This window comes from Rutilus rutilus (genome assembly GCF_951802725.1).
Source record: "Rutilus rutilus genome assembly, chromosome: 1".
NCBI lineage: Eukaryota > Metazoa > Chordata > Actinopteri > Cypriniformes > Leuciscidae > Rutilus > Rutilus rutilus.
In genome coordinates this window covers 66,806,142-66,828,785 of record NC_140209.1, presented here as the reverse complement: position 1 = coordinate 66,828,785, position 22,644 = coordinate 66,806,142, and the positions used below count along the sequence as shown (strand labels likewise).

Genomic DNA, 22,644 nt, shown 5'->3' with positions numbered 1-22,644 from the left:
CTATGAAAAAACTATGTATTAAAAACAATGTATTTTTACTGTCATAACAGAAGCAGGGTTCGTACAGATTCTGTAAAATGAAATTCCAGGACTTTCAAGGACTTTTCAAGCACTACTTTTTTGGATTTCAAGTACTTCAATCAGCACTTATCAAACAATATATTTGTTTTATTTTTTTACTCAAATTACATATAAATAAATGATAACTAATGTTTCATGTCATAGAGATCAATCCATTGACCAGCGCTGTCAGGCATGTGAAATCACCTTAACCATTGAAAGGATATTGAAACAGATTTTTTTTCTATGAATATATGATTGACCTGAAGAATGAAAGTTGTATTATATACTTATCATATACCGTATTTTCCGCACTATAAGGCGCACTTAAAGTAACAACATGTAGTTTTTCAACCTTCATAATATATTTCCAAGACCCTTGTGATGGTACATCGACTTACAATAGGTTGAATGAGACGTCTGCCAGAGCCTGACGGGGTCTGTATCGCTTTTACTGGCACTATGTAACTTCGGGGAGCGGGTAGTAACCAGAGCTCAAAAAGAACTACAAAATTCGACTGCTTTACGGCATACGTCACTTCGCCCACCGTGACAGGCCAACCAGCGCGTTTGTTTTCGTGCGTCTGTTTTCGTCATGGCTGAAGCAGCAGCGAAACGTAAGAAGTCCAAAGTTTTGTCGGAGTAGAGTCGGAAGAGGAAAAGGGAGAGTGATAAACTGAAAGGCAGGACGAGGATCAATATTGGTCGAGCGTTTGCTCGCTGGCGTGAGCTTATCGTTAGACCGATGCTGACTTGGCCGTCATGCTGTTGAACTAGTAAGTAAATTGCTTGCATACTATCTTTAGTTTTTCTAATCTGTTGTCTGCCTGGCTACGTTACGGAAACTATCTGGTCCTCCATTTATCTTCATGAATCAGCTAACGTTAGTAGATGAGCGAATTATCAATCTGGTAGCTAGTAAACACTAACATGCTAGTTTTAGATGGTTAGGATGCTATCGCTATCATTCTCGTTCAGATTTGAGCATTGCAATCGACATGCAAATCGCAAATGTTTGAGTTAAAATGTTTAGTCTACTAAACATGTATAAATTATGAAAGGAGGAAGATTAATAATATTATCATTGCCCATATGAAAAAAACCTGCATGCTTCAGTAACAGCACGTTCTCATCCCAAGTCGTCATATACTGACGCGTTCAAAATTTCTTCAATATCTGACGCACAAAGCACCCTTTAGCGTCCATATGAGACGCATAACCCTACCACAGACCTAAACCTACCCATAACCGAAGCGTCTCATATTGACGCTAAGGGTGCTTTGTGCGTCGGATATTGAAGAATGTTTGAAAGTGACGATTTGGGGATGAGAATGCGTTGATAGTAACCGTAAATCATTTTACGACAGCGGTAATGGACAATTCCGCTTCCAACCTGTAGGGCGACCGCAGAGGAAAAGTTCCATGTTGTTGCTTTAAAAGCCTTTATTTTTTTCAAAAAACGACAGTGCGCCTTATAATCCGGAGCGCCTTATATATGGATCTGGCGCCTTATGTTAACGTCTGTTAAACAACCGCTGACTTAAACCTTGTTTATACTTTCGCCTGACACCGGAGCGCGAGCCTCCGCTGACTGCGCGCGCAACTCCCCAAACAGACGAGGCATTTATACTTGACGCAACTGTTTTGTTTTAGACTGAACACCAGACCATACAACTGATTTAGACGCGCAAACTGGGTGCCGGTGTGATGAGATGTACTACTAATATCCGTCTGCTCGGGCAGATTCGGCTCAAAGTCATGCATCTTCGGATTCAGAGGCGCGCGCGCTGTTAAACCGAATCTGCCTGAGCAGACGGATATTTTTTTTTTTATTAACTTCGCGCTCATGCGGACGCGTCGAGTATAAACAAGGTATCTTGGTTTACATTTGGACTTTGGATGTGATCTTAGGCTTGAAAAGGTTGGTGACCACTGCATAACGCAAACCCAGTTAAACGTTTGACTGCAGTATCTTCTATTCTATATGCGCCTTATAATCCGGTGCGCCCTATATATGAAAACAGTTCTAAAATAGGCCATTCATTGAAGGTGCGCCTTATAATCCGGTGCGCCTTATAGTGCGGAAAATACGGTACATAATATCATGCTCATAGCCATGCGAAATAGCTCTATATCTCAGACAGGCTGCAGCGTTAATTTAGCGTGAAAAGATTGTATTTTTTCAACAACAACATTTTTTTAATTAGGGATGCACTTTTTGCAGAACGAGTCCGATACCCATTCTTTAATTTCTGGTACTCGCCGACACCAATTATCGATGCCTGAATTTTCACTGCATTTGTAATTTTTAAATGTATTAGTATATAAACCAAAATAATATAAATCATATTAGTTGGCTTAATTTGTTCATCAAATATATATTTATTTCAGTTATTTTCATGCTTAATTAAGCCTGCTAAAATGCATTGTATAAGCTTCTGTTACTGTCACTGTTCATTCTATTGCTCTATCATATTTTATCTATCATTTATTAGCAAAGCACGTATATTTAGAGCAGCTCCAGAAGGGCTCAGTGCTGAGGATTGGGTCAGTGTAACAAATGTTTAGATACCAGTGAAATATCAATTATTTAATCCAATTTTGATACAACAAAAACTACCAGACTAATTAATGTGAATTTAAAACATTATTAAAGACAAGTAAGCAATCAGTAACAAAATAAGAACAAATAATCGAATTACAAATAGGACAAATAAATACAATAGAACAAAGAAAGGCTACAAATGAAATAAACAGTGTTTTTAGAGTTTTTCAGGTAGATCTAACAGGTACAGAAATTTGAATAAAGTAATCAAATGTGAAAAAAATGCATATTCATTACTGTATAAATTATATAATAAATATATATTATAAAAAAAAAATTTAAGTTGAAAAGGGTAGCCTATTTAGTCAATAGCAGTGAGTAATTTATTTGTCCTTTGTTTGAACATTAAAACACAAAGCAGGTTTATTAGAAAGCTGTCCCTTTAAGACCGAACGCACCGACCCCATCTGAACATGGCTACGTTCACTTGAGATATAACCGACTTTGTTTACTGGGATACTCACCTAGACAGGCGTTTTTACATAAACTTGTGTGAATTCGTCCGTTTAAGCGCAAGACGTGAAAGACAATTCAATACAGTAATTGCGCGCTGAGACGCTGGTTTGCAGGGCTCGCGCTTTGGATGTTTGCGTTCATGAAACTTCTTGACGGAGGCAGCCCTTATTCCACATATTTACAAACGCTGTGGGCGCACCGCTTCATGTTCATTGGAGAATGTTTGTCGGACCTGCTCACATAGTAACGGTTGCTATGATGTGTGATTGGACAATGGCCGTTTGGGGGGAGGGGCCGGCGAAAGGTCAATTGTGGTAAATTTTTATAATTTTTTAATTTTTGGTGGGCGCTCTTCAATTTTTTGCTGGTGCTCCTAACTTTTTGAAGTTGGGAGCACCAGTGCTACTAAGTAAAAAAGTTAATTTCGAGCCCTGCTACTGTTTTGTGACTCTTTAATGTGTCGTGACTGATTGCCTCAGTTAAAGCCAAGTTCAAATTCACCGACGTTCATCTACTAACTCTCCTGACTGCTTTGTCGGACAAAAATGGTGGATTTTGATTAGTCAGATCGCATTTCAATCCAACTCCCTGCGAAGGATGAATTGACGCTAATTTAAATATAAAAAAAAATCAGATGAAACCAATATTACCGGTGTTGTCACAAGTCGATTAACCGGTGGGAGAATATTATAACCGTCACATCTCTAATACTTACCAAGAACCAGAATTGAGGCACAATTAACCACAGTTCTGGAGGAGGTGAACCCAAGATCTTACACTGTCAGTACAGAGGATAGTCAAATCCTGAGGAGATATCGGAGAAGTCTGTTGAAAACAGAAGAGACAGTAGTGGATACATATAGGTGACACAGACTGTGCAGAGTCAACAACAGCATCTGAAACACTTCCAGTACTGTATACATAACATAAGCATTAGAATTTTCATAAAAGAAAAGACAAAAGGAAATGTAATCTGTTGATTATTGTACTGTGATTGCACTGTATTGTACTGTGATTGCAAGGTAAATAATTATTGAGATTGTTGTTTGATGCATTACATATTGTAAAATGTGTAAAGTGCTTGCTTAGTGGTTACCTAATCTATAAGTAATTAACTGTAATAACTTGTTCTTTACATCTAAAGGAACAGTACTACCGAGCGTAGGTACAGCAGTTATTGAATCAACAGTACAGAACCGATTCAAGAACTGCTGTACCTACGCTCGGTAGTACTGCACGCATGCGCAGTATCAGCTGCCTGCTCGTGCTCATCACTGCTCTCAACATGTCTCAGTCAGTTCAGCGAAGTGAGCGAACTGTTGGAGTAACTAGTAATATGCTACTCCAGGATATTAGTTTATTTACAGTCGGAGGGACTGTCAGGCATATCCGAAACTGAGTAACTTTAAAGGAGTCATAACCTGCAATTTTCACTTTTCCACGAGAATCAATGTATGTTATGATCGACTAACGATTATACACTGGCCGGGAAGCCGATATTTAAAAGTGAAGCGTTTGTTTACCTCAGGGTAAATAAACCAGCGCGCGTGCACGCGCACTCAAATACGAGATTTTGATTTCAGCTCCCTCTTGACGTCATGAGGTAGTAGGATATACCATATATCGACACCGCAGCAGGAAGCCCCCCTTCCCCTCTCCCCCTCATATTCAGTTCAGTCGAGAAAGATGGAGAAAGCGAGTGCACACCGGACTTGCTCTGTGGTTGATTGCCATAAAAAACATGTAAATGTGTTTTATCTCCCAAAATCGGACGAAACTATCAGGGACCAGTGGATGAAATTCATTTTTAATGACGCTGTCCCAACAACCCTTTCAACTGGCGTGCAGAGCCATATAGAGCGTCCACGACAGCCAAAACATCGCATTGATCTCGCGAGACAATAATGCCTTCAGAAATAAGGGTAAAAGTAGGTCTGTGTTTATTTTTTTCCACTTTTCTTTTTTAGAAGGGCCTGAAAGACTATAATACAGCAGTAGGTATCCAATGTAATACTAGGTTATGACTCCTTTAATAACTTGTGGATCAGCGGTGACGCAAGACGCGAACCGTTTTGAACGATTCAGTCCGATTTAGTGAACTGGTTCGACCGGTTCACTAAAAAGAACCGGTTCAAAAGAACTATTCGTTAACGAACCGGACATCACTAGTGTTCTGTCTCGCGGATGGGCTAATTTGTGTGCATCTGTGTGAAACACGCATAGGAAAAAAAGAACGACAGAAAGAACGGCTCCCCTCCAGCCGCGACTCGGCTCCCATCGTTCATGTTTATGAGCCGTTCAAAAGAATCGGTTCGTTCGCGAACGTCACAACTCTACAATTTTGAACTATTCAGTCCGATTTGGTGAACTGGTTCAACCGGTTCACTAAAAAGAACCTGTTCAAAAGAACGATTCCTTCACGAATCGGACAATGACGAAGATGCAAAAATAAGAAATAAGAAGCACCCATTGTATCCTTTAACATTTTATTGGACCGCCAATGTTATGATGCTTATTATTATCAAATAAAAAACCTTGCAAAACTGCCCCAACTTAGCTTATGTCATCGAATCACGTGACTAGCTAACGTTACTTCAGATTCCTAATAGGGGAATTAACCTTACAAAAAAGGCATACCTGTTAAATACTAGCTGAAAAATAGTGAAAGAATAAAAGCTGCTACGGTTAAATTGGCGGTCGACCCGTTACACAACACTTTGTCTCTCTGAAAATCACGTAGCAACTGCAAAAACACAATGAGGTGGCAAAAGTAAGTGAAATAAATGTCGGAACACATTTCCTGTCCCTCGTTAATAAGCTAATTTAGCTAACTGTAACGTTAACATTCGTGTTTCAGTCACATTTACATATATGAACTTAACGTACCTTTTCGTCGTCTCTCAAAATCCCGCTCTCTGCTCTCTCAGTGTCCTTCCTCGACCTTGCGCCGTACTTGAGCAATCTTGCGCGAAATATAATTAGATATAATATATATCGCGATGGGCTACTGGGTGTTCTTGGTGGTTAATCAATATGATATAATCCGCTCCGACCGAGTAATAATTGCAAACTGTCGTTGCTCACACCACCGAGTCGACTCAAACAGTAACGGACGTATTTTCAAATTTAGAATAGGCGCGAACATTGTCATTGGCCAGTTTCCTGGAAGACAGAAAGATTAACCAATCATGATCAAAGTTAAACGGTGAAACGACCAATAACAATCGTCAATGGCGAAGTGTGTACGTGTATTGTTTTATTTGCAGTCTGTTATTTAATTAATTTGTCAAAATTGTTTTCATAAACTATGAATATGTGACGATATGTAATTAATGCATGGTAAACTTTTAAGCAAGCACAAAATAGTAAATCCACACAAAATCTCGTTAAAGCAAATTTCTGCTGCTCTCTTGAGGATGAAATTATTGATAATGAGAGCTGTTATGATAAAAATATAATTAATGATCTAAAAGACAGATATTTCGGTTGTATTTTGTTGAAAACATTGTTTCAACGTACAGATCTTGTTAAAATTAACGTTGATAGAAGTGTTTTGTTAACCTTTTTCAATCATTTAGCATTAGACTTTATTTCAACGTTGTTTCAACGTTGAAACAACAACTGACATTATTTCAACCATATTTCAACGTTGAAGGTTGGTCATGTACCGGTTGGTTTTCAACCATTTAGCATTAAACGTTATATCAACGTTGTTTCAACGTTGAAACAACAACTGACATTATTTCAACCATATTACAACGTTGAAGGTTGGTCATGTACCGGTTGGTTTTCAACCATTTAGCATTAAACGTTATATCAACGTTGTTTCAACGTTGAAACAACAACTGACATTATTTCAACCATATTTCAACGTTGAAGGTCGGTCATGTGCCGGCTGGGCTGGAAGGCTTTATAGAAATCTGGCATCCTACTGAACGAAGTTAAACTGAGAGAGCGTGGCGTTCACAGACACCAGAATGAACGAATTCACAGTAACGTTCATCAGGCAGTAATGCGGTACGTTCAGTTCACTTTCGCCCAAAATATGAACGAGTTGATGAACTATCGTTCAATGAACGCGTTCAGGCACAACACTGGCAGGAGTATTAGCTTCGAGGTATGGGGAATGGCTGCTAACGTACTTTGCAAAAAACAAATGACTGAGATCATCATGAATTCGGTTATTGTTTATTTATTGCCTAACGCTTATATATGAGGCGCCGTCTAGTTTGTGTGTGTGTGTGTGCTCACGTCTTATATTTGTGTGTGTGTGCTGTGCTCGTGTCTCATATGAGTAACTTTATGTGCGTGAGGGTTCATATACATGTACGTGTGACTACTTATTAAATATGCAAGCGTGTTTCATATATGTGTGCATGAATGAAGTTTGATTTAAGCCCTAAACGGCGCCTCATACTTATACACTGGCCGGGAAGCCGGTCGCATTCATATGGGGGTAAATTGATGCCAAAACCATTGAAAATGGACAGACTAAAAGTCACAAATAGATATTACAACTTGTAAATACAAAGCACAATCTACAAATAGATTAAAAATCCGCAAACAAAGTCCTCATGATCCTCAAATGTAAAACAAGATCTACAAATAGATACAAAGTCCTCAAACAAACTCTTTGTGATCCACAAATATAAAGCATGATCTACAAAAAGATTAAAAATCCACAAATAAACACATCCTGATTCACAAATAGAAATCAGTGACTTGTACTTGAAAACCAGAATTTGGATGAATGTAAAGTGACTTGTTTGCAGGTGAAGATCATGTTCTGTTTGTAGATTGTGTCACATTTGTTTTCAGAATTCTGACACTATTGTTTCGCTGTTGTGACAAAATAATGCCATAATCATTGAAAATTAAGAGACTCTGAGTCAAAAATGCATATTACAATTTGTAAACACAAACAAGATCTACAAATAAATTTTAAATCTGCAAACAAACTCCTCATAATCTGCAAATGTAAAACACAATCTGTAAACAGATTCCAAATCTGCAAACAAACTCCTCATGATCCGCAAATGTAAAATGCGATCTACAAATAGATTTAAAATCCACAAACAGACTCTTCATGATTCACTAATAGAAATCAGTGACTTATACTTGACAACCAGAATTTAAATGAATGCAAAGTGATTTGTCTGCGCATGAGGGTCATTATTTGTTTGTAGATTGTGTTGCATTTGTTTTCAGAATTTTGGCACAACTGTTTCGCTGTTTTTCCCATTAAAAAATCTACAAATGCCCTCCTCACAATTTGCAAACAAACACAGTCTAACTTGTATTTTCAAACCACTGTAAAAAGACATTCTTACACATTCTGTGCAAAGCTCAGCATGCAAGTGTTGAATACGCGTTTGCAGATCACAGGGCATTCACAGATCCCTCTACACGCGTTTGCAGATCACAGGGCATTCACAGATCCCTCTGCATACGTCTACAGATCTTTTTGGCACTATCTTTCCGCAGAGAGTGTGACTACGATCCACACGTGTAGTCAGCCAATCAGGGGTATTGCTTCAATGTGATGTCACGCCCCCTCAATAAGCCCTTTTCAAAATAAGAGCTGACACTTCTTGGATAGGTGGGCTGTGCTCACTGCCATTTACCGTTGCCGGTGTTGTACCGAAATCCGACTCCCCGGACAAATCGCACTCTCTTTCGCATGCACGCGCAAGCGAGTTTAAATGCACTTCCTTTGCTATATTCATTTATCGATCGATTTTTCACACAGCAAGCACCCAGATCCTGCATGGAAGCTTAGTCTACACTTAAATAAATTAACAGAAAGTGAACTAGTGTGGATAAAAGATGCAAAAATAGATAGCTATCAAAACAAAACTGTTAATTTCACTTAATTTAACTGAACTTATCGTTTGTGTGTTAAACACGATGTGGTTCATAGGAAAATACTGTATTACTCTCCCCATTGCACATGAATGTCATTAAAAATAATAATATTTAACCTTTTTTCACGAAGATAGGCTTTAAGAGTTCATCAAAAACATATGTATGAGGCAAATACCTGTCTTTTCGTTTCTTTTTTTTTTTTTTTTTTTTGCTTAATTGCGTCTTAAACATAGAAATAAAACAAATTATTGGTGATAATTGAAAAAAGAATGTAAGAAACCTTAGACATTTTTTTTTAATTAATAGTTATTTTCCAGCACATTAGGGCCCAGAAAAGCAGTATTTATTTAATTAATTCTTTCAATTTTACATCTTACATAGCCAGGGCCGTTATAGACATTAGGAGGCCTTAGGCAAAATTCATGTTGGAGGCCCCCACCCCCAATAAAAAAACACTTGAAACAAATATGATTCCTAACCTTTTTATTTATACAACATGTCATTTTTAAATTTAATATATTTTTACTTACACAGTAGGCTACATAAGTTTGGACACATTGCTATTTTTAATGTTTTGGGATTTATTTGATCAAAAATACAGAAAAATAATATAGCCTAGTGAGTGAAATATTATTAAAATTTAAAATAATGTTTTTCTATTTTACTATACTTTAAAATATATTTCTGTGATGCAAAGCTGAATTTAGTGTCACGTGATCTTTCAGAAAACTTTATAATATTCTGATTTATTATCAAATGTTTGATATGGTGCTTAATATTTATTTTATAACCTGAGATACTTTTTGTTCAGGATTTTTTCGATTATTAAAAAGTTGTTTTAGAAAAGTCTTCACTATCACTTTTTATATATTTAACACACCCTTGCTGAATATTCCTGTTTTGGGTTTTTTTTTTTTTTCTGTATTTTTGATCAAATAAATGCAGGCTTGTAGAGCATAATAAGTAGGCCTAACTTCTTTCAAAACCATTAAAAATAGTAATGGGTCAGACTTTTTACCGGTAGCCTACTGCAAGGGTGTAACTTTGGTTTGAGAAGTGGGGGGGACACAAAACGGGGGAACATTTTTTCTATTTGAATCCCATTTCCTGCATTTACATACATTTAGGGACTATGGTGATACAAAATAATTAATAATAATAATTTTGAAAATAATTAAGTTGATTATAATGATAAATTCTGCCAAAAAGAATAGTAGGCTACTAAACTATGTATAACAAAAAGATGTCTTACTTTTTTATTGTTCAATAGGGGCCGATTGCCAAGACGTGAGAGAATCATTTTATAAAGTCAAAAATGTTCACTATTAATGTTTTGTGTGTAAATAAAATTGAAATAAAGTGAGACTCAATTTCCACTGTAATGTAGAAACAACATAAAGACAGTATATTTTAAAGTATGTATCACTGATATTAATATAGCTACCGATGTCTCGATGAAAATTATTTTTTCCCCCAAATTTTAAATATTTATTAGGCTTCAAAAATATAACAACTTAATTTAAGTGAACTTTAAACAATCCTCACTTAAACCCATAATAAATGTCATATTTACCCAGGGCCGGATTAACATTTTCCTGTGCCCATCAAGACTCAAGGCCCCCATAGTTAGGGGGGTTCGGGGGCATGCTCCCCCGAGAAAATTTGGATTTCTTTGACCTACATATGTGTAATTTAGGACTTTTGAAGGCCAAAAAATTATAAGAAATAGGCTATTTAAAACCTTGTCATTAGATTATTTGTCAATACCTGCTCTCTCCTCATCTTCATATTTCTTATTCTCTCAGTATTCTTATCCTGGCCTATTTCTTCCCCTCCTAAAGCTGAACTTAGACTGATAGTCTTTTCATTTCCGTCTGTGTCAGTGACGAAAGTAAACATAGGCTCAACTGATATTTATACGTTTTATGAATCATTTTCTTAGACAAGTTAATTTACTCAAGGCTACCTGTAGCCTAAGTCAGTATTGCCATTAGGAACCTTCTGCAAGCTTTGGAATTTGAAAACATCTGTTTTTAAATGTTAAAAGTCATTTTAAATAATAGAAATTATAGGCTACGTTTAACGCAGTTGGTGGAATTGGCAGACATTCCCTTAAGCATTGTGTGCTGTGGAAACGCGTCAAAGCATTATCAATTATGCAGCATTAATGCACGAATGATTTTGAATGAATATTTTCATCATGTCGATATACAATGGTCACATAATGTTAAAACTAATCTTGCTATTGATATCTTTGTTAGACTACCGACCCTGTAGAACAAATGTCCTGCTAATATCGAACCCAAAACGAACTTTACCGCGCTCAACCAGCGGGAGTGCATTTCACGAATTACGCCCCTGCGTGAACCCGCGTAGATGCACCTTATGCAGTAATTCGATTCTGGCGCGCTGTCTGTGCGTCGTGTGCGTGTGTCAGGAGCGCTCCCTGCTCATTAGAACTTTCATTGAGCTATTTTTAGAGTGTGGACGCGACGTTCCTGGACGCGGCAGCTCGCATCGGCACAGGCTTTCTTTGTCCTGCTCCTCCGTGGCGATGACGGTGTGCGAAAAAAAAAAAAAAATCATCATAACGAATTGGAAAGTGGGGGGGACACAAACGGGATTTTGAAAAGTGGGGGGGACATGTCCCCCCTGTCCCCATAGGAAATTACGCCCGTGGCCTACTGTATAGGCTACATATTAATCAAACTTTATCTAAGGTAATCTCTTTTTTGTTTATTGAAGATGTTATTGTTGTTGTTGTTGTTATTATTTTGCTGTTTTATTCAATTTATTCACAGTTCCAGAATACCACTTCAGTAGAAGAACATAAGTGCTTTTATCATTTCTTCAGCTGCGGTATGGGCAGGATTTTTCCCTCCCATTTAATCAATATTGACTGCAGATATTGTCATATTATTAATATCAGTAATATTATAGGCTACTATTATGTATTGCATTGTTACCTTAAATATGCTATAGGCTACACACATCAAGTGGAAGAGAAAGACACGATCGCTACTGAGCATAAAAAAAGAGCTTTTTTACTAGTCAGCTCCTGACGCGATGTTATTCATTGTAAGCGCAAATTCAAAGCGTCGCGTCTGGGCACTAAAGCCTGGTTTAATGACGCTCGCGCTCTTTTAAACTCGTAATAAAGCAGTGAATGATTTTTGCACTGGTGAAATCAGTTGAACTCATTTTGTGTGAATGTAAACTGTACATGTTACTATACATCCAAATAAAATGTAGGCTATTTAATAATTTTATGATTATATATTTTTTTATATCCGATATATTGTTTTATTTTAAAATATTTTAATAATAATTCATATAATAATTTAATAATCATTAAAATATATGTATATATTTTTACTTAGGAAGTAGTTTTATGATATATTATTAATATGATTATATTAATATAATAAACATAACAATTTAATAATAATGAAAAAATATTTCAATTTTACATAGCTTATGAATATACAATTAAAATAGCTGGAGCAATTGCTTTGCTGTCAGGTGTTCTTTTTTTTAACCAAAAAATAAATAAAAATAATTCTTCGTAAATCCCAGGATCCATTGGAAAAACAACGTGATAATTAAGTGTGCAAACAAGGTACCGTTAGCTATGCCTGGAATGAATTAGCGCGCGCGATTTTCACAAGTGCACATCCGCCCGATGAATTCGACATTATGCTACTATATATGTATATTTTTAATTATTCGTAAATTAATATATAAGAGTATATTATATTAATTATTATTAAAATATATTTTCAAAATAAATAAAATAAAAAATATCTATCATAATACTAATATAATAAAAATAATATTTATCATAAAACCAATTTCCAAGTAAACCATATTTTTTAATTATTATTAAATTATTATGTTTATTATATTAATATAATAATATTAATAATATATCATAAAACTACTTTCTAAGTAAAACTATATACATATATTTTAATAATTATTAAATTATTATATGAATTATTATTAAAATATTTTAAAATAAAACAATATATCGGATATTAAAAAATATATAATCATAAAATTATTAAATAGCCTACATTTTATTTGGATGTATAGTAACATGTACAGTTTACATTCACACAAAATGAGTTCAACTGATTTCACCAGTGCAAAAATCATTCACTGCTTTATTACGAGTTTAAAAGAGCGCGAGCGTCATTAGTGCCCAGACGCGACGCTTTGAATTTGCGCTTATGAATAACATCGCGTCAGGAGCTGACTAGTAAAAAAGCTCTTTTTTTATGCTCAGTAGCGATCGTCTTCAATAAACAAAAAAGAGATTACCTTAGATAAAGTTTGATTAATATGTAGCCTATACAGTAGGCTACCGGTAAAAAGTCTGACCCATTACTATTTTTAATGGTTTTGAAAGAAGTTAGGCCTACTTATTATGCTCTACAAGCCTGCATTTATTTGATCAAAAATACAGAAAAAAAAAAAAACCCAAAACAGGAATATTCAGCAAGGGTGTGTTAAATATATAAAAAGTGATAGTGAAGACTTTTCTAAAACAACTTTTTAATAATCGAAAAAATCCTGAACAAAAAGTATCTCAGGTTATAAAATAAATATTAAGCACCATATCAAACATTTGATAATAAATCAGAATATTATAAAGTTTTCTGAAAGATCACGTGACACTAAATTCAGCTTTGCATCACAGAAATATATTTTAAAGTATAGTAAAATAGAAAAACATTATTTTAAATTTTAATAATATTTCACTCACTAGGCTATATTATTTTTCTGTATTTTTGATCAAATAAATCCCAAAACATTAAAAATAGCAATGTGTCCAAACTTATGTAGCCTACTGTGTAAGTAAAAATATATTAAATTTAAAAATGACATGTTGTATAAATAAAAAGGTTAGGAATCATATTTGTTTCAAGTGTTTTTTTATTGGGGGTGGGGGCCTCCAACATGAATTTTGCCTAAGGCCTCCTAATGTCTATAACGGCCCTGGCTATGTAAGATGTAAAATTGAAAGAATTAATTAAATAAATACTGCTTTTCTGGGCCCTAATGTGCTGGAAAATAACTATTAATTAAAAAAAAATGTCTAAGGTTTCTTACATTCTTTTTTCAATTATCACCAATAATTTGTTTTATTTCTATGTTTAAGACGCAATTAAGCAAAAAAAAAAAAAAAAAAAAGAAACGAAAAGACAGGTATTTGCCTCATACATATGTTTTTGATGAACTCTTAAAGCCTATCTTCGTGAAAAAAGGTTAAATATTATTATTTTTAATGACATTCATGTGCAATGGGGAGAGTAATACAGTATTTTCCTATGAACCACATCGTGTTTAACACACAAACGATAAGTTCAGTTAAATTAAGTGAAATTAACAGTTTTGTTTTGATAGCTATCTATTTTTGCATCTTTTATCCACACTAGTTCACTTTCTGTTAATTTATTTAAGTGTAGACTAAGCTTCCATGCAGGATCTGGGTGCTTGCTGTGTGAAAAATCGATCGATAAATGAATATAGCAAAGGAAGTGCATTTAAACTCGCTTGCGCGTGCATGCGAAAGAGAGTGCGATTTGTCCGGGGAGTCGGATTTCGGTACAACACCGGCAACGGTAAATGGCAGTGAGCACAGCCCACCTATCCAAGAAGTGTCAGCTCTTATTTTGAAAAGGGCTTATTGAGGGGGCGTGACATCACATTGAAGCAATACCCCTGATTGGCTGACTACACGTGTGGATCGTAGTCACACTCTCTGCGGAAAGATAGTGCCAAAAAGATCTGTAGACGTATGCAGAGGGATCTGTGAATGCCCTGTGATCTGCAAACGCGTGTAGAGGGATCTGTGAATGCCCTGTGATCTGCAAACGCGTATTCAACACTTGCATGCTGAGCTTTGCACAGAATGTGTAAGAATGTCTTTTTACAGTGGTTTGAAAATACAAGTTAGACTGTGTTTGTTTGCAAATTGTGAGGAGGGCATTTGTAGATTTTTTAATGGGAAAAACAGCGAAACAGTTGTGCCAAAATTCTGAAAACAAATGCAACACAATCTACAAACAAATAATGACCCTCATGCGCAGACAAATCACTTTGCATTCATTTAAATTCTGGTTGTCAAGTATAAGTCACTGATTTCTATTAGTGAATCATGAAGAGTCTGTTTGTGGATTTTAAATCTATTTGTAGATCGCATTTTACATTTGCGGATCATGAGGAGTTTGTTTGCAGATTTGGAATCTGTTTACAGATTGTGTTTTACATTTGCAGATTATGAGGAGTTTGTTTGCAGATTTAAAATTTATTTGTAGATCTTGTTTGTGTTTACAAATTGTAATATGCATTTTTGACTCAGAGTCTCTTAATTTTCAATGATTATGGCATTATTTTGTCACAACAGCGAAACAATAGTGTCAGAATTCTGAAAACAAATGTGACACAATCTACAAACAGAACATGATCTTCACCTGCAAACAAGTCACTTTACATTCATCCAAATTCTGGTTTTCAAGTACAAGTCACTGATTTCTATTTGTGAATCAGGATGTGTTTATTTGTGGATTTTTAATCTTTTTGTAGATCATGCTTTATATTTGTGGATCACAAAGAGTTTGTTTGAGGACTTTGTATCTATTTGTAGATCTTGTTTTACATTTGAGGATCATGAGGACTTTGTTTGCGGATTTTTAATCTATTTGTAGATTGTGCTTTGTATTTACAAGTTGTAATATCTATTTGTGACTTTTAGTCTGTCCATTTTCAATGGTTTTGGCATCAATTTACCCCCATACATTCATTCACAACTTGCGCCATGATGTCAGTTTGTAATGATATGCTAAAGCGTTACATGCGGTGTCAACCCCCCTCCTTCCTGCAACCAATCAACGCGCCCCTCATTTGCATTATTATAATGACCGTCCACGACAGCCAAAATATCGCATCAGATCTCGCGAGACAATAATGCCTACAGAAATAAGGGTCTGAGGAGCTCTGTTTATTTTTTTTCCACTTTTCTTTTTTAGAATGGCCTGAAAGACTATAATACAGCAGTAGGTATCCAAGGTAATACTAGGGTATGACTCCTTTAAAAAACTTGAAAAGTATTAGAACAGTTAGAATAATCAAAAACAAGGAAGTTTTTTTTTGGTCAAAGAAAACTACATATCAAAAGAAAGAATTTAAGTGATTTGGTGTCTGAGAAACTTACACTAGTGTTGGCTGCATTGTTTGATGGTACTGGGTATTGTCCAGGTGCTGTTATCATGTTTTTAAGCTCCGCAATAGACTGTTGAATAACACGAAGTGACTCTTCCATGTTTCCCATTTCTTAAATGCAAAATCAACAAGATACTTCACATTGAGGGTACGAAGGAATTTGCAAAAGAAATATAAAATATTCCTAAAATGTTAGATCTTAAGAGACGTAAATAATAAGGCACATATTGTGCAGATCTTACTCTCTACAACAAATTCTCAAAGGTCTGATATGTCCTCCCGTATGTCCTTGTATGGTTGTGGCAAGTCTTTTTTCTGGATCTTCTCCATAAGTGCTCTCTGCTGTGAGACTTTCATTGTCTTCATCTTGGTGTAAACAATAAATAAATGTCTGAATAACATGCACCTCACAAAGAAAAAATAAATAAAATGAAATGAAATGGCCTCTGCACGGACAATAAGGAAATATGAAAATAATAAGAGAGTCATAAAAGTTCTAGTTAATAATAATAATGCATCAATGTTTTTGCAAAAAATATCAACCATTTTTAATATTATATTTAATAATAGTTTAAGGAGAACTCCGGTCAATTTTAACATTGAGCTCATTTTTTTTGTACATTTGGAGTGCTGTCAATACAGAGAACAACGACACAAATCGGTGTTGCCTACACCGAGTTATTCTATTTTTAAAATTTGCACCCTGTTGACTTCAATGGGGCAAGTTTTAAACCTGCTTTTAGCCTCTTAACATGCTTGATGTGTCATTACAAGTGCACAGAAAATGTGAGTGATTCCTTCAGAGCAGGGTTCCAGACTGCGACCATTTTTTGAGAATGTGCGAGTTAAAATTGTATGTGGTCGCATTTGTGCGAGTGCATGGTCATGTACAACTCAGTTAAATTCACGCATGAATTTTCCTGCATTGAACTTGTTTTAGCGCCCGCCAAAATTAATTTTTGTCCCGCCAAAGACTTATTTGATCGGTGAGTAATGTAGATGAACTAACGTTACATGTTTTCATGTTTAACTGAACGAGCAGAGAGAGAGACCCGGTTGCGCGCGCACACACTCTCTTCGGAGCAGGCTAAAGTGTAAACAAGACTTCACCGTCTACAAACTAAGCGCTGTCTTGCTCTCTCTCCCTCGCACATTTTAATCAAAATAAATCGACACGGTGGTAAAAGGTCGGAAGACCAAAGTTTCATGTGGAGCATTCTGAGATTTTTTTTTTCCTGAATTACCGCTGGGTGAATTGTGCTAAATAAGTTGCCTTATCTTCTCTGAAAAGCATTCCAGACATTCAGCTGACATAAAACAACACTTTAATTAAACGAAAAAAACTATCCAATGATGAAATGTTTTCTGTGTTGACACAAATCTTGGATGTCCATGTCCTAACTGCTGGGATAATCACACAACGCGCATGACATGTCCAATTCGCGAACTAACGACTCATTTGAACCGATTCATTTTAATGAATGGTTAAAACAACTGATCTTTCAAACACTGAACTCAGGAGACGTCTGAATCAATGTATAACTAATCAGTAACACTTTACAATAAGGTTCTATTGATTACATAAATTACATAAAAAGTACAGTTTGCTTACTCAAGCTTAAGCTTTAAAATAAATAAAACCACTTGTTTTTTTGAAAAGCATATGACAACATTTTTCCTCACAGTGCTATCAAGAATCGATAAGAGAATCGGATCGATAATCAGAATTGTCAGTGGCATTGATATTGATAAAATCCCCATCCCTATGTAAAGACAGTAAATTTATAATCAAACTTTAAAGAACATACATGTTTTTTAATAGTTTTTTTGAGAGTTAAAAGATTAAAACATTTTGCTAACATGAGGTCTTGTGTCACTGTCAAGTCTTTTTACATCAGTGCAAAACTAGGGTATGCAGATTAAGACCACTATTCATCAGCATGCATTGATTAATCCCATGGCATGTAGCAAAAAAACAAACAAAAAAGAAGGTGCGACCAAATCATATGCAGGTGCGACCAACTGAGAAAGTTGGTGGCAGCAGTGCAACCAGTGGAAAAGTTAGTCTGGAGCCCTGCTTCAGAGTGAAAACGGGTGAATCTGACTGCAGTAGATGTGAAAGATATGGATAAAAATCATACCTGCAAACTCCACACACTAAAAAAGGTGACAGTGTCGGGGGGGCAGGGGTGCAGACTAACTTTATTTTTTTTATACATGCCATGGGATTAATCAATGCATGCTGATGAATGATGTATAATAATAATAATTAATCTGCATACCCTAGTTTTGCACTGATGTAACAAGACTGACAGTGACACACAATAAGAGCATGTTAGCAAAATGTTTTAATCTTTTAAATCTTAAAAAAAACTATTAAAAAACATGCATGTTCTTTAATGTTTAATTATAATTTTACTGTCTTCACATAGGGATGGGATTTGATAACATTTTATCAATAATAATGCCACTGACGATTCTGATTATCGATCCGATTCTTTTTTCTCTCTTTTTTCTCGATTCTTGATAGCACTGTGTGGAAAAATGTTTTACTTTTTTTTTAAAAAGTGGTTTTATTTATTTTAAAGCTTAAGCTTGAGTAAGCAAACTGTACTTTTTATGTAATTTATGTAATAAATAGAACCTTATTATAAAGTGTTACTGATTAGTTATACACCGATTCAGACGTCTCCTGAGTTCACTGTTGGAAAGATCAGTTGTTTTAACCATTCATTCAAATTAATCGGTTCAAAGGAGTCATTAGTTCGCGAATTGGACGTGTCATGTGCGTTGTGTGATTTCCGCCTAAATGAATTATAAATAAACAAACAACTAGTAGGCTATTTGCAGTATATTAAATCATTTTTGACAATTATTTTGCACTGAAATGAGTCTGACACTCGAGTCTGTCAGCTCTGACAGCGCTGCATCACGTGCACCTGCGCAATATCATAGCTTATGATTTCCGAAAATAGTACTATGTTGTCAACTAGTGATATCATCACAAGAACTGTTGAGGAATATGCAACATAATTTAGACAATTATTTTTGTCATATAGTTATAATAATAAGTTATAACTGTCAGACACTATCATTTCACCGTGCATGCCCTCGCAGGCTCGCACCGAGGGGGGGGGGGGGGGGGGGGTTACAATGGTGTTTCATGTATTCAGAGTTGTTTACAGTGTTAAAGAGATGGATTCTCATGCTAAACATGGCCAAAGTTTAAAAAAAATATTTTAGACGAATAACAGAGAATTTTCTGTGCCGAAAATCTTACTTCCGGGTTGGTACAAGTTTCGGCTGATTTTTTTCGATCATGGATCTAATGACATAGACCAGAGAGGAACTCCTTATATGAGCATTTCTCCCGGAAAAGCTCGCCCGCGCACACGTCGACCAGAGGAGAGCGAGACCGCGCACATCAACAGGAAATCATCGGCAGCGCTGCATAGGATTTGTTCAAGAATGTCTCTTCAAAGTGTGTTTTTGGATGTGAGGGAAAGCTTACCGTGTTTAGCTTCCCAAAGAACCCAGCGTTAGGAACAGTGGATGGAGTTTGTTTTTCCGGGGCAAAAATGGAGATGTGCAAGACTGTTTGTTCCCTGCATTTGGACAATGATTGTTTTATAAACAAAGCCCAGATCGATGGATTTGCAGATCGTCTAATGCAGTGGTTCCCAATTCCAGTCCTCGTGACCCACTGCTCTGCACATTTTGTATGTCTCCCTTATTTAACACACCTGAACCAGATCATCAGCTCATTAGGAGAGACTCCATGAACTGAACTGAGTGTGTCAGATAAGAGAGACATACAAAATGTGCGGAGCAGTGGGTTACGAGGACTGGAATTGGGAACCACTGGTCTAATGCTTAAGGATCGAGCAGTCGCAATGATAAAGGTTCGCGGTCGCAGGTGGTGAGTAAAACTGCTTCAAATGTCTCTGTGTGTTGTTAGCAATCATATACTGTCTATGTTAGCAATCGACGCGTTAGCAGCACAGCTTTAACACGGCCCGCCTCCAGACGCTCGCTTTTTTCCGGAAAGACTCGGTACAGCCTATCTTTCTTTTATAAATATAATAAAACTAAAGACTTTTTGGAGATATGAAGGATGCAATACTACTCTATAGTAGTGTTGTCAAAAATATCGATATTTCGATAAATATCGATACTGAAATATCTGAACGGTAGTTAAAGTAGTTAGTTCACCCAAAAACGAAAATTATGTCATTATTTACTCACCCTCATGTCGTTCCAATCCAAGACGTTCGTTTAATCTTTTTGATGAAATCTGAGATCTTTTTATCACTCCACTGACAGTCTACACAACTTGCACAATGACATGCATTTCTGAAGAAAAGCAGAAAGACAATCATTTTTAAATACTGTGAGTGCATCTGTTTCACCCATTATCTTCTGTTGGATTAGCCTACATTTTTAAATCTTCTGTTTTTAGTTGTTACCAGAGCATTTTCCTGAAAATAGCAATCACACAATAAGAAGTATTTAAAAAAAAAAAAAATCTTTTTCTGCACATTAATGTCAATTAACTATTGAACATAATTGCTTGTATTTTTTATGTATATCCAGTAGTGTCTGATATTCCAAAGAAATTTAACGGTAAAACTTTACAATAAGGTTCGTTAGTTAACTACATTAGTTAACATGAACTAATAAAGAACTGCACCTATACAGCATTTATTCATCTTTAATTTCAACATTTACTAATGTTTTATTAAAACCTTGTAAACATTAGCTTAGTTAATGCACTGTGAACTAACATGAACTAACAATGAACAGCTGTATTTTTATTAAGTTGGCTTGAGAGAGCCAACATATTGAAATCCTATTTAAACTTATTATTATTATTAAGTTGGCTTGAGAGAGCCAACATATTGAAATCCTATTTAAACTTATTATTATTATTAAGTTGGCTTGAGAGAGCCAACATATTGAAATCCTATTTAAACTTATTAAGTTGGCTTGAGAGAGCCAACTTACTGAAATCCTATTTAAACTTATTATTATTATTCTTCTTACTAAAAAATCTGACTCAAACTCCTCCTAGAGCTTTAACTCTACATACTCCAAAATCGGCTCAGACACTCAAACAGATCTGACTCGGTGTGCTATATCTTTTCAGACTGATCGGACTTACGGTTTTCCTACAAATGACGATCAAAACTCGGAAAAACTCCCATTGACTTAACATTGGGCATTCTAAAAAATTCAAATCCAGATTCAAACTCACCAACCGACAAAAATTCAAATCTAAACACCTTGAAGACTAAACCAAACTGCCGTTCTATTTATATTAGCCAATGAAACTCATTTAAACTAATAAACTCTAATCTCATACACTTATAAACTAATTAACTTAAATTTAATAACTAATTAACTAATAAACTCATGAATTCATAGACTTATGAACTCTTAAACTCATAAATTAATAAACTCTGAACTCTTAAACTCATTTAAACTTATAAACTCTAAACTCAAAAACTTGTACACTTATAAACTCATCAATTTATACACTTATAAACTCTAAACTCATAAACTCTGAGTGTGTGTGTGTGTGTGTGTGTGTGTGTGTGTGTGTCTGAGTGAGTGTGTGAGCGAGGTAGTCTGTGTGAGTGTGTGTGTGTGTGTGTGTGTGTGTGTGTGTGTGTGTGTGTGTGTGTATCTATATAACTTATTTATCTATCTATCTCTGTCATAAACTTCAAACTACTGTAAACTTCAAACCACTATAAACTTCTTAAGTTTAAATCTTCCAGCTCCCAAGCAACTCCATAGCAACCAAACTCGAGTACCCTAGCAACCGTTTTGTAAGACCTATATCTCTGTATCAGAACATCGTATAGAGATGAGGTTTGGCTCTTTTGACTTATGCTAGCAAACAGCACTTCCAACATACTACACATGCTAGCAGTGAATAGCTACATGCTAATAGTGATTAGTTAAGTGTTAAATCATGCCAAGATCATGCTAAGAACTCTATAAAAACTCCATAGTAACCATCTGTGACAACTACCAGCCACCTAGTAACACCATATCAACCGCCCTGAATACCTTAGCAACCGCCTAGCAACACCATAGCAACCACCCATAACACCCTAGCAACCGCCTATCAACCACCCAGAACAGCCTAGCAACCACCCATAACACCCTAGCAACCGCCTAGCAACCACCCAAAAGACCCTAGCAACCACCCAAAAGACCCTAGCAACCACCCAAAACACCCTAGCAACCGCCTAGCAACCACCCAAAAGACCCTAGTAACCACCAAAAATATCCTAGCAACCACCCAAAATACCCTAGCAACCGCCTAGCAACCACCCAAAAGACCCTAGCAACCACCGAAAATATCCTAGCAACCGCCTAGCAACCACCCAAAAGACCCTAGCAACTACCCAAAATATCCTAGC

The 22,644-nt window shown here is 35.9% G+C and overlaps 1 long non-coding RNA gene across 1 annotated transcript; it reads right to left on the bottom strand.

Annotated features, from left to right (window-relative positions):
* Positions 1–16,215: 16,215 nt before the first annotated feature.
* LOC311296590 lies at positions 16,216–20,568 on the bottom strand. Its single transcript, XR_014628628.1, has 3 exons — positions 20,459–20,568; positions 16,456–16,579; positions 16,216–16,324 (listed from the first exon to the last, which is right to left on the bottom strand). It is a non-coding gene; the product is annotated as an uncharacterized lncRNA (long non-coding RNA).
* Positions 20,569–22,644: the final 2,076 nt, after the last annotated feature.